The sequence below is a fragment of the Zingiber officinale genome, chromosome 3A (assembly GCF_018446385.1).
Source record: "Zingiber officinale cultivar Zhangliang chromosome 3A, Zo_v1.1, whole genome shotgun sequence".
In the NCBI taxonomy this organism is placed as follows: Eukaryota; Viridiplantae; Streptophyta; class Magnoliopsida; order Zingiberales; family Zingiberaceae; genus Zingiber; species Zingiber officinale.
In genome coordinates, this window is record NC_055990.1 from 97,159,326 (window position 1) to 97,169,717 (window position 10,392).

General features: G+C 29.0%; 1 long non-coding RNA gene across 2 annotated transcripts; it reads left to right on the forward strand.

Moving 5' to 3' along the window:
* Nucleotides 1-3,426: 3,426 nt before the first annotated feature.
* LOC122053903 lies at nt 3,427-9,128 on the forward strand. 2 transcript variants are annotated; one of them, XR_006132437.1, is made up of 5 exons: nt 3,427-3,652; nt 3,734-3,816; nt 3,920-3,975; nt 7,561-7,634; nt 8,611-8,645. It is a non-coding gene; the product is annotated as an uncharacterized LOC122053903 (long non-coding RNA). The 2 variants fall into 2 exon arrangements; XR_006132436.1 differs by lacking the exons at nt 7,561-7,634; nt 8,611-8,645 and adding an exon at nt 8,992-9,128.
* Nucleotides 9,129-10,392: the final 1,264 nt, after the last annotated feature.

Below are 10,392 nucleotides of genomic sequence, written 5' to 3' on the forward strand. Positions count from 1 at the left end.
TAGTCAAGATAAACTAATACCCAATTACACTACGACTATTCCAATGGTTTGTTCCTTTCCATCTTAGTCGCAAGCTACTGTTTATAATTTATAAAGAACCGATAACATGATCTTCTGTGTGTGACACCACACACCATGTTATCTACAATATAAATTAATTGAACAACTATAAAATGTAGACATTTTGACCAATATGATTCTTTATTTCAAAATAAATATTTATAAAATCTAGGCTTTTAGTATACATTCCAACATAGATATCTTGACTTAACTTCTTGTTCCTTATCAACAAAAAGTTTTGCGGCGCCGTCACTCCTTAATTCTCTTAGAAGATGTTCTCTCTTTGCTTCCGCTACTTCTTCTTACTTGAGGATTTTTGGATTGCTTAGACAACGTTAAAGATAATGATAACTCTTCAATCAAGTTTTATGCTTCATGTTATTATACCATGTTTTTGATATAACTAAATGCATATTTTTTCTGTATGAATTCCTTTTGTTCCTAGAATTCTAGGAGAAAAAAATTCCTTTCAAATTGTCCTTCATCTAAGATATTATCCCTAGAACTGAATATTTATTTTAAAATGGTTGGAACCTATGCTATAATAGAGATAATGATATAACTTTGGATCTTATATGTTCACTATCATAGAATATCAAAACCTCACTCATTATCTATTTTACTGAAATCTAAGGAAGTTATAAAATTATTATTAAATTTTTATCTAAATTTTAGATACTCATGGACATCTTGTCCGTTCTCATAATATAAGTTGTGCTTTTGTGACTGATACTCGGTGTTTTATCCACATCCATTACTTTCTAATTTATATTTTAAAATATAATTTTGAAAATACCATATAAATTATGTTTAATATTTTGTAAAATAAAAGCCAAATCCGGAAAAACAAGAATCTTTAAATGATATTAAATCATCATAATATATAACAACCTTTCATGTAAAATATCTAATTTAAGTAAATGGAACTAAATAAATGTTAAGATGATAATAAAAATATTTTTCTAATTTTACTTTCATTGCTAACATACTACAATATAAAAAAAAATCATTAGTGCTACATTCATTTAAAATTAAAATTATATTGTAAAAATTCATTGCAACTAAATAAGAAGTAGGATAATAACTAAAACTTTTAAAATTTCATAAATTTTATTACATATGTTCTATTTGTACAAGAATAAATGTACATTTATATTATTAGCATTTTCTAAAAAAAATACAAGTATATATATTGAATGAATCTTATAATAATATATATGTATTGACACATCATATGAAAATTTTTAGGTTTTATTTAGAGCATCCACATCAGTTTCTCTATCTAAAATATATAATTTAGAGTAAAAAAGTTACTTTATTAAATTTGAATATTCATATTTCAATACACCATATATCAACTTCTCTATTTCTTCTCTCTTCTATGATGCTTAAGGAATGAAATCCATTCCTTAAATTTAAAAAAGTACTGTTCATAAATGCATAATTTAGAGAATGGATAGGATAGATGATGTAAAGATTTTTTAGCTAGCATATCCAAAATTTAAGGTAAAATTTTTAAATAGGGTATCTGATGTAAAACTCTATTTCATAATATCTACCTATTATTTCAACATACTAAAATTAACCACATATAAAAAAAAACAATTTCAACATTTAACAACTAGATTAAATGATTCTTGATAAAAACTCCTCAAATATACATTTAAAATTAAAACTAGAAGAAAGATATTCCATATAAATAAATATAACTAATAATTCTCTTAATTCAATATTAAAATATTACAATAAATTAGAATAGGTACATCTATATTTTTGATAAAAATCTAAATAATTATTTTTGAAACTGGTTTACTGCAAACTCAATTAAAATTTGTAAGATACATTATAAATTTATATTTTGTAAGTATCTCTAAACAAAAGAGTATTTTTCTCAAATATTTAATATAAACAGATGATTTTAAATGGGAGAGTTTCTTGAATCTGGAAATTTTTTTATATTTTCTACATCTCAAATATTGGAAATGAAACTATAACACATTATTGTTAAATTCAATAATCGAGGTTTAATTTTAAAATTACCTTCGCCTTATGGCCTTACCTTTTTAAGATTAAGATGAACTTTTATCACTTGAAATAAAGATGAGAAGTTAAAAATAATTGAGCTTTGAGAATTGAGAGATAAGAATAAAGTATTTGTTTTAAAAATAATGAATATAATAGTTTATTTATAGAGTTTGGGAAACAACGATCAATTAAATATAATTATTGATTGAAAATTGATCAAATAATTATGATCATTAAAATAATCACTCAAATAGTCCAACAATTATTTTAAAAAAAAATCTCTTAATCGATAATTTAAACCATTAGTTCATGTTTAAATTTGATGGACTGATTAATCCCCATCCAATTAAGTCAATGATTAACCAATCTATCGATAAGATTATGATTCAAACTGGGATGATTCGACTCCAACCAGTGGAGGCCTAATGTAACCTAGTTATATTATTTTATTATATAGTATGGACTCACAATGATTGTGTGTTAAAAATTTAATTTCTTATCATTACAAAGAATTTAAATTTTGAAATAATTTTTTATTAAATAAGTTAACATTTATATAAAAAAATCTCAAATTATTCAAATTAATTTTAACTAAATTGTTTTAAATATTGTTTCACTCTTATATACTTTTTACAATAAAAAAAAAGAAAATAACAACATAGTTTAATAAATAATATTAAATGTATTGATTGAATTTAGTGAATATATTTTTGATTGATTAGGGTTACTTTGGCGATGTATAAGGGTTGATTTTGATAAAATCAAACTCTAAGGTTGAATTTGATTTAGCCATTAAGGTTATTATAAACCAAATTGATTGAATCTAGTTTAAGAATTATAGCCTCAATTTTAGTCATCCTGATGCTCTTTTCTCTCTGTGTCGCCCCAAGCGACTCTCTAAATGGGTTAATTACAATTCTAACTCGTCCAATTGAATTAACGATTAATTAATTTGTTGACTTACTTATTATTCATGCGGGGGCTGATTCAACCCCAACCCATGAGGGTCGAATGTAACCTATATTTATTTTATTATATGGTATGTATTCATAATGATTGTGTGCTAAAAAAATATTTTTATTATAAATTTTGAGATAATTTTTTATCTAAAAAATAGTGTTTATATAAAAATATCCCAATTTTGGATAAAATTAAACTCTGTTGAATTTAGGCATTAAGGTTATTAGATGATTAAATCGAGTTTAAGAATTGTAGCCGTTAGTCATACGAGCTATAAGAATCGTCGTAGCCGTTACGCCCTAGGCCGTTGAGTCATCCTGTTACGGCCCATAATAATTGTAGCCGTTGAGTCATCCTGATGCCCTTCTCTAAACCCTAAACCCTTCTCTCCCGTGTCGCTCTCCTCCCGAGCGGCCCTCTCTGGAGCTCCCGAACGTCACGCGATCGCCTCCTCTCGCGAATGGTCGATCTGTTTTCTCCCCTTGCAGCGCGGGCAACTTGTAAGTCTCCTCTCCTCTCTGGCGATGGATAATCTCCGTTCATCTTCCTCACAAGATCTTTTGTTCTGAGTTGTGTCCCCATTCCAGACCACGATATTTCTTGTCCGGTGAGAGATATCAGCTATCGTAAATTTAATCTGGCTCGTGGTTTTTTTCCCATATGACTTTACTGATTGGAATGTTTTTAGTTTTTCATTGACCAGGGTGGTCTAGAATTCTTTAAACCGTGATGGATGATTCTATTGGTTTCACTGATCAAAGAAATTAGCAGGTAATCATAATTTCTCCCCCTAAACCTGCCACGGATTAAGATTCCATCAATGAGATCTTTTTGGATCATTGTTATTCGTTGAAGAAATTGAATCCATTTACAGATCAGGGAGGGAGGTGTTGATTTTGTGCTATCCTACCAAGTTTCACAGAAAATTATGTAAAGAACTCTGACTCGCCCATTTGCAGTTTACTGTAGCACCGAGCTAGATTCTATATCTAGAATTCATCATAAACTATCCAAACTGTTAGGATCTTCTAAGTAAATCCAAACTCTTATGCATGACTAGTGTCAAGATGCATGTTATGCAAATCAAATATGATCATAATATCTTGAACATGTTATTTTTTGGATCATTTACTTTTGGGCTAACATTTTTGTTAGAGATCATTTGAACACAAACTTGTTTGGTTGTTTTTATTTTTCTAAACTAGTTTTATTAGTCATTTTTGCTACTAACAGTCACTTGCATTTGACTACGTTTGTTTTAAAAAATTTACATTTAGAGAAACTGAACAAACTCTAATGGATAGATTAAATATGGTTGTGCTTATCGTATAATTGATAAGTAATGTAGGTTGCTATTTTTACACTTTAGTAATTGAGTTTGGCTTTACAACTAATTATTTTTACTCTTGGATTTTATTAATGGACTTCTATTATTTAAACAGTTGTACGGTGTTTCAAATTGAGTAGCAAGTGCACTAGCATTTTTATTTGTGATAACAATGGTGGTTTTAATTCGTGTAAGTTGTGAAGTTAACCATACTTTTAGTCTTAGATCATTCCAACATTCACTTAAGTGGTTGGTAATAGTTAAGTTCAATCCAAATATTCAACACCTAGACTATATACTATTTTAGATTTGGCGATCAATTTTTGTCATACTATTTGTTCTTTTGGTTGAGTACTTTTTTGCCTTAGGCATCTCACCTCGAGGCTTTGATTCAAATGTTCCTTGCATGATCCTTTAATCAATTGGCTAAGTGATTTTTTTTTTCTAATAAAGAGTTGGCCAAGTGGTTATATTATCACGTATTGACCTCTCATATAAATTTATGTACAAATACGGCTTAGCAACAACAGTGGCACAGAACATTTATTCAAGATGAGCTACCTTTGCACTTGTTGGGCCAAGCAAGCTCAAAGGAACATTACTCACTATGCATTTATTCAGCAAGCACAATCACTTATTACCCATTCTGCAAGTTTACAACTTCTTAATACAATATCTTAAATAGCTATAATAAATATTGTAAAAACTAAACTAAAACTCCTCAAGCTATCTTAAAATGTTCCCACCTTGCTTAAAAATGAAAATTTTCATCTCATATTTTGAAACTTTTTTCATCTAGTGTTTTGTTTATTTAGTATCTTCACTGAACGTATTAGGGTCTAAACTCTAAACGTATTACTGTGGAAGATGCTTCTGAAATTGTAAGCTAATACATAACCATAGCTTCAAATCATTGAAGGTGCCAACCATTGTTAAAACATTAGAAAGAGGGTAGTAGTAGCTGTCCAAAGTTGTGAATTCCTTAACATATGTTTAGGTAATAATGTAAATTATGGAGATATAATTCCGGAACATTTAGGTAAGAAATGTAGCAAAACTTTCCAAGCATGGATGCCATTGTAGAATAACATGGTTCTTATTTTTGCTGTAGCAAAATTTATTTCATGCAATTGTTGCCTTGATCCTATAATTTTTAACATGGTTTATTACTTATTTCAGAGAAAACATTAATTGTTACTTTTAAAGTCTACTTGCAAGTTGAATTCAATACACATGCATAAACGCGCACACATTTATGGGTTTGTTTTAATATAAAAATTGAACATTTATGCTCCTCTCTTATCTAAAAGTAATCAATATCTTAAATAGTTTCCACCTTGATTAAAGATAGAATTTCTCATCTAATATTATGGAACTTTTTTTCTTTTAGTATCTTGTAGATTTCAGAAGTTACGTGTTCACAGATTATGGTTTAGCTGATAAAGCTATTTTAATAGAAATTGCCTATGAAATTGTAAAGCTAATATGCAACCATAAGTTAAAAATCATTGAATGTGCTAACCGTCGTTACATCAAACATTAGGAAGAATTGCAAAAGTTGTGAATTCCCAAGAATTTGTTCATGTTATAAAAATATGATCATGAGCAAACATTAATTTAATGTAATCCTTGCCTTCACCCTAATAGCCATGTTTATTACTTACAAAAAGTAAACATTTGGAGTATCCTCCTACCTTATGAAACCTCAGTTACACTACACTTTGTTCTTAATTGGCCAAAGCATATATATTACCTACATCAGTATATTGCCAAAAAAGAACAACCCCACATGCATAAGTTATTTATATACAATAGATAAAATGTAAGATCTTTGCTGTTAAACTAAATAATGATTCACTGTTCATCCCTCTACTTCATTCCCTTTTTGAATTTTACTTAATATCTTTTAACTATTCATTAGTTTTATTGGTGGTTTAGTGCTTGCATGATGTCACATGCATCTCCTTCATTATCTACCGTTTTTGTTTTGTTTACTTTATTGCATTGTTATTTGTCTTTATTATCATTTTATAACATCATTATTTTTGTTGTGTGACAAACTATATGCTTTTAACTCTTTTGTACCTATTCTTTTAACTGTATTTTATATGCTTCACATACTTTTTTTTCCCTATTCTTTCTTTGACTTGTACTTGTTTTCACCTTTAACTTCTTTCTTTTTCTTTTTGTTTTACTCTTCTTTGAGTTTTTTTCTATTTTTCTGCTTTATCTTTACTTTTTTTTATATTTCTCCTTCACCAATTGTTTTTTTTACTTGGTCCCTTTCTCTTATTATTTTCATGAACTATCACCAACTTTGTAATCTTCTTTTTCACTTTTATTTTCATGTATTTGTGTTCCTTTGTTATTTTGGATTTTCTTGTCCTTTTCTTTCTTTTCTTTTGTTTTCTTCTTTTTTTCTCCTCGACCAGTAATTTTTATTTTTTTAGTTATTTTTTCTATTATTTTTACATGCCTTCATTTCAATTTTACTTGTACACCTTTTTTTTCTTTTCTTTTAAACTCTTTTTCGTTGTTTTTCTTTCTTAAAATATGTATTGCTCGATCATTCTTTGGCTTTCATCCTTCTTCTCTTTCACTTTGTCATTCTTTTCCTTTTACTTCTTATTTTTATTTATTGTTTGAGTGTATTTGAACGTTATCATATTATTGTTCTTTATCTTTGTGCATCTCGTGTTTTTCATTTTTATTAATAGTATTCTAATTTACTATTATTATTCACTCTTTTCCTTCGTATCTTATCATTTTTATTGATTTTTTATTATGCCTTTGTTAATAAGTATAGATTTTTATAAAGGTTTTTAATTTTTTTTTAGGATTTTAATTTAATAAAATAAACAAATTGAATTGTTGAATACAAATTATGATTGAACCCATCGGGTATAAGAGGAGATAAGGAATATGTGGGTTTAAAACGGGATCAAATTTTTATTCTTCCTTTATGTTTTAGCTAGTTTCTCATTGTTCATTTAGAAATCTTTAGTCTAAAATGATGTTTATAACATTTTCTACATACCATGCCCATAACAAAATTATCAATTTTATTCAACAAAATAAATCATCACCCCTTTGTGGTGGATGATTGAAGATCTTTGATGGTTTTACTTTACCTAGTAGAACAATTACATTAGTTTTCTACATTGATTTAACTATAGAGATATTTTTAGGGCGAAGTTGTGGAATTGATTCCAGTGGATGCATACATGGAGCTGTCTTCATGATGCTATTGGAGCTTTTAGTAGTAATTTCCTGCATGACCTTTTGTGATTTGGGAGCTTGTTTTTTGAAATCTAAGTTTTTTAGAATTACTTCAGGTAACAATTTAATTGATATATGTGGTTTTAAGGATACATATTTGTATTTTGGATCGTATTCTATAGGAAGCTCCAAAGTTGATTGACTAGGTAGAATCACTATTGTTTCAATCTGCTCCAAATGTTGATTTTCTTGTCAAGTCACAATTAGGTATAGAAATTGGAATCATGCTTGGAAAAAAAGGTACTTGCTCTTATGTTTTCTTTGTCTTTTTGGAATACAAAACTCAATATTATTGAGACTTACTATAGCATTCTTGTAGGCCAAGATGGGCACTTATTGACAAAGCATACATGCAAAACACGTGGAGATTAACGCAATCATCATATCACCGGTTTTACATGGATGACAATATATATTAATAAATATTTTTTATATTTTTTATCTTCACCTAAACTTAATACTTTGTGTATTTATAGTTTTTGAGAAATTTTAAAAATGATAATAAGGTGAGAGAATTACCCCAACACCCCCTATGCGATGTCAGAATAATCATGGCAATGATATTGATGGTTTGAAACTGACCATTGATAAGTAGTAGGAACCATTTAGTTTTTATTAACAGTCAAGGAGTGTGAAATCATTCCACCCGATGGTGGCATTGAAATTGTTCTGTACAAATTAATTCTTAAACACGATCAATAGTGATATTAAGTATCCATTTGGAGAGTGTTGGCATTGAACATGAGTATGATAAGAGTACAATGTAAAGTAAACCCTTACTAGTTGAAGTTCTTAAGTTTATTAGTTCATTAATTTCTGTTCAGACTATTTATATTTGTTGTGTTTTGTCACTTCTAAAATTTAGAGAATGTGATTTTCTCATTTGACTGACGATCTTGTTGATGTTAAGATAAAACAATCAATTCAGATAATTTTTTCATTGTTTTCTAAATCTTTAGGCTTGCGACATCTTTCAAAAATGTTGAAGCGATGGTTGTCGTTAGTTTCCAAGTGTGTCCTCACTCCGAGCAAAATTTCAGGATTCAAAAAATCCAAATCATTTAGTACTACTAGGTTGTTACTCAGTTCTTTCAACTCAAACAATTCCTAGGCATTTGGCTGTGGTAGTGTATTCTTCTATTATCTTGTTTATGTTGTTTGTCTTAAATACATTGCTTTAACCATGCACATTCATTCCTTCACTCTATAAATTTAGAATTAGAATGCAGTTTTATTCACAACATTTATCACTAGGTTAGTTTTTAATATTATATCTTCCCCATGTTATGACTTTAACTGCTGCAGTATTTGAATCTCACCTACACTGCATATCTATGCAGCTCCCACCAAGCTCAAAAAGCTATTATTGAGGTATCTCTGGAATATCGAGAAGATTTTTCAAGGCTTCAGGTGCTGAATCAGGCGAGTTAGAAATTATTAAGTTAATATCCAAAATCCATTCCTTGGGCTTTGAGAACACAGGCTTTTGTTGGAAGTAATGGCTACTCTTTACAAATTTATTTGATGAGCATTTTTTGTGCTATGAATTATGATTGTGATGTTTTTGATGCGTCAAAAATTGTCTTTTGATTTGATTACTCATCTTGTCATTTATTTCTTAGAAAATCTTGATCATATTCTCATTTCATTCAGATCTACTTTTAAAAATCGTAGGGGAAATTCCAGGTTAGTAATTGGAAACTTTGTTTGCTAAAATTGATATGGTATCCCGATGAATATTATTTACTTGGTATAATTTGAACACCTGTGCCTGATATATTTTTTCACTTGAAATCTGTGTATATGTAATATATACATATAGGTTATTTTCTCAGAAATTTGAAAAGTTAACTTTTTCAGTCTAGAGAATACTTGGAGGATCTGCTTTAAACACTTTATTGCAAGTATACAGAGTATTGCTTATGCTTGCTTTGTCTTTAAGTGATTCACATCTACTTTTAAAAATTGTAGGGGAAATTGCAGGTTAGTAATTGGAAATATTGTTTGCTAAAATTGATATGGTATCCTGATGAATATTATTTACTTGGTATAATTTGAACATTTGAACACCCGTGCTTGATATATTTTTCACTTGAAATCTATGTATATATAACATAGACATATAGGTCATTTTCTCAGAAATTTGAAAAGTCAACTTCCTCAGTCTAGAATACTTGCAGTATCTGCTTTAAACACTTTATTGCAAGTCCCACCTCACAAAATCCCAAGTTAAGAGCTGTTACGAACTATTGGGGGAGTATTGACTGAAATACTAATGGAGGATGGATTTTTCGATGATATACTTAGTAACCTTTCCCATGTCCATATATAACTTTTGATGATATACTTAGTAGCCAAGGAGAGTCATCCTTCATAGCCTTGCTGATAAAAACATCACTGTTTTCTATTAGCATCGTGGCATCAAACCCCGAATTGGATATCATTTTATGGAGATAGTTTGTATTCAAACTTTGCAAGAAATGCCTTTCAACACACTTTGATGAATTTTCTAGTGCAAAAGAGAGACCAAAGGAGTGTGTTTCTGCTGAAGTGATGGCTGGTATTCTTCATTCTGATGTTAATGCCTTTCAGAGGCATGGAATGAGTGGCTGATGGATCAACTTCACAACATTATTATGGTGACAATACCTGATTGGGAAGCTTGTATATGCTATGTGGAATCCTCCTATTGAAAGCAAATATTAGACTTCTTAATATGCTAACCATTACCCCAAATGACA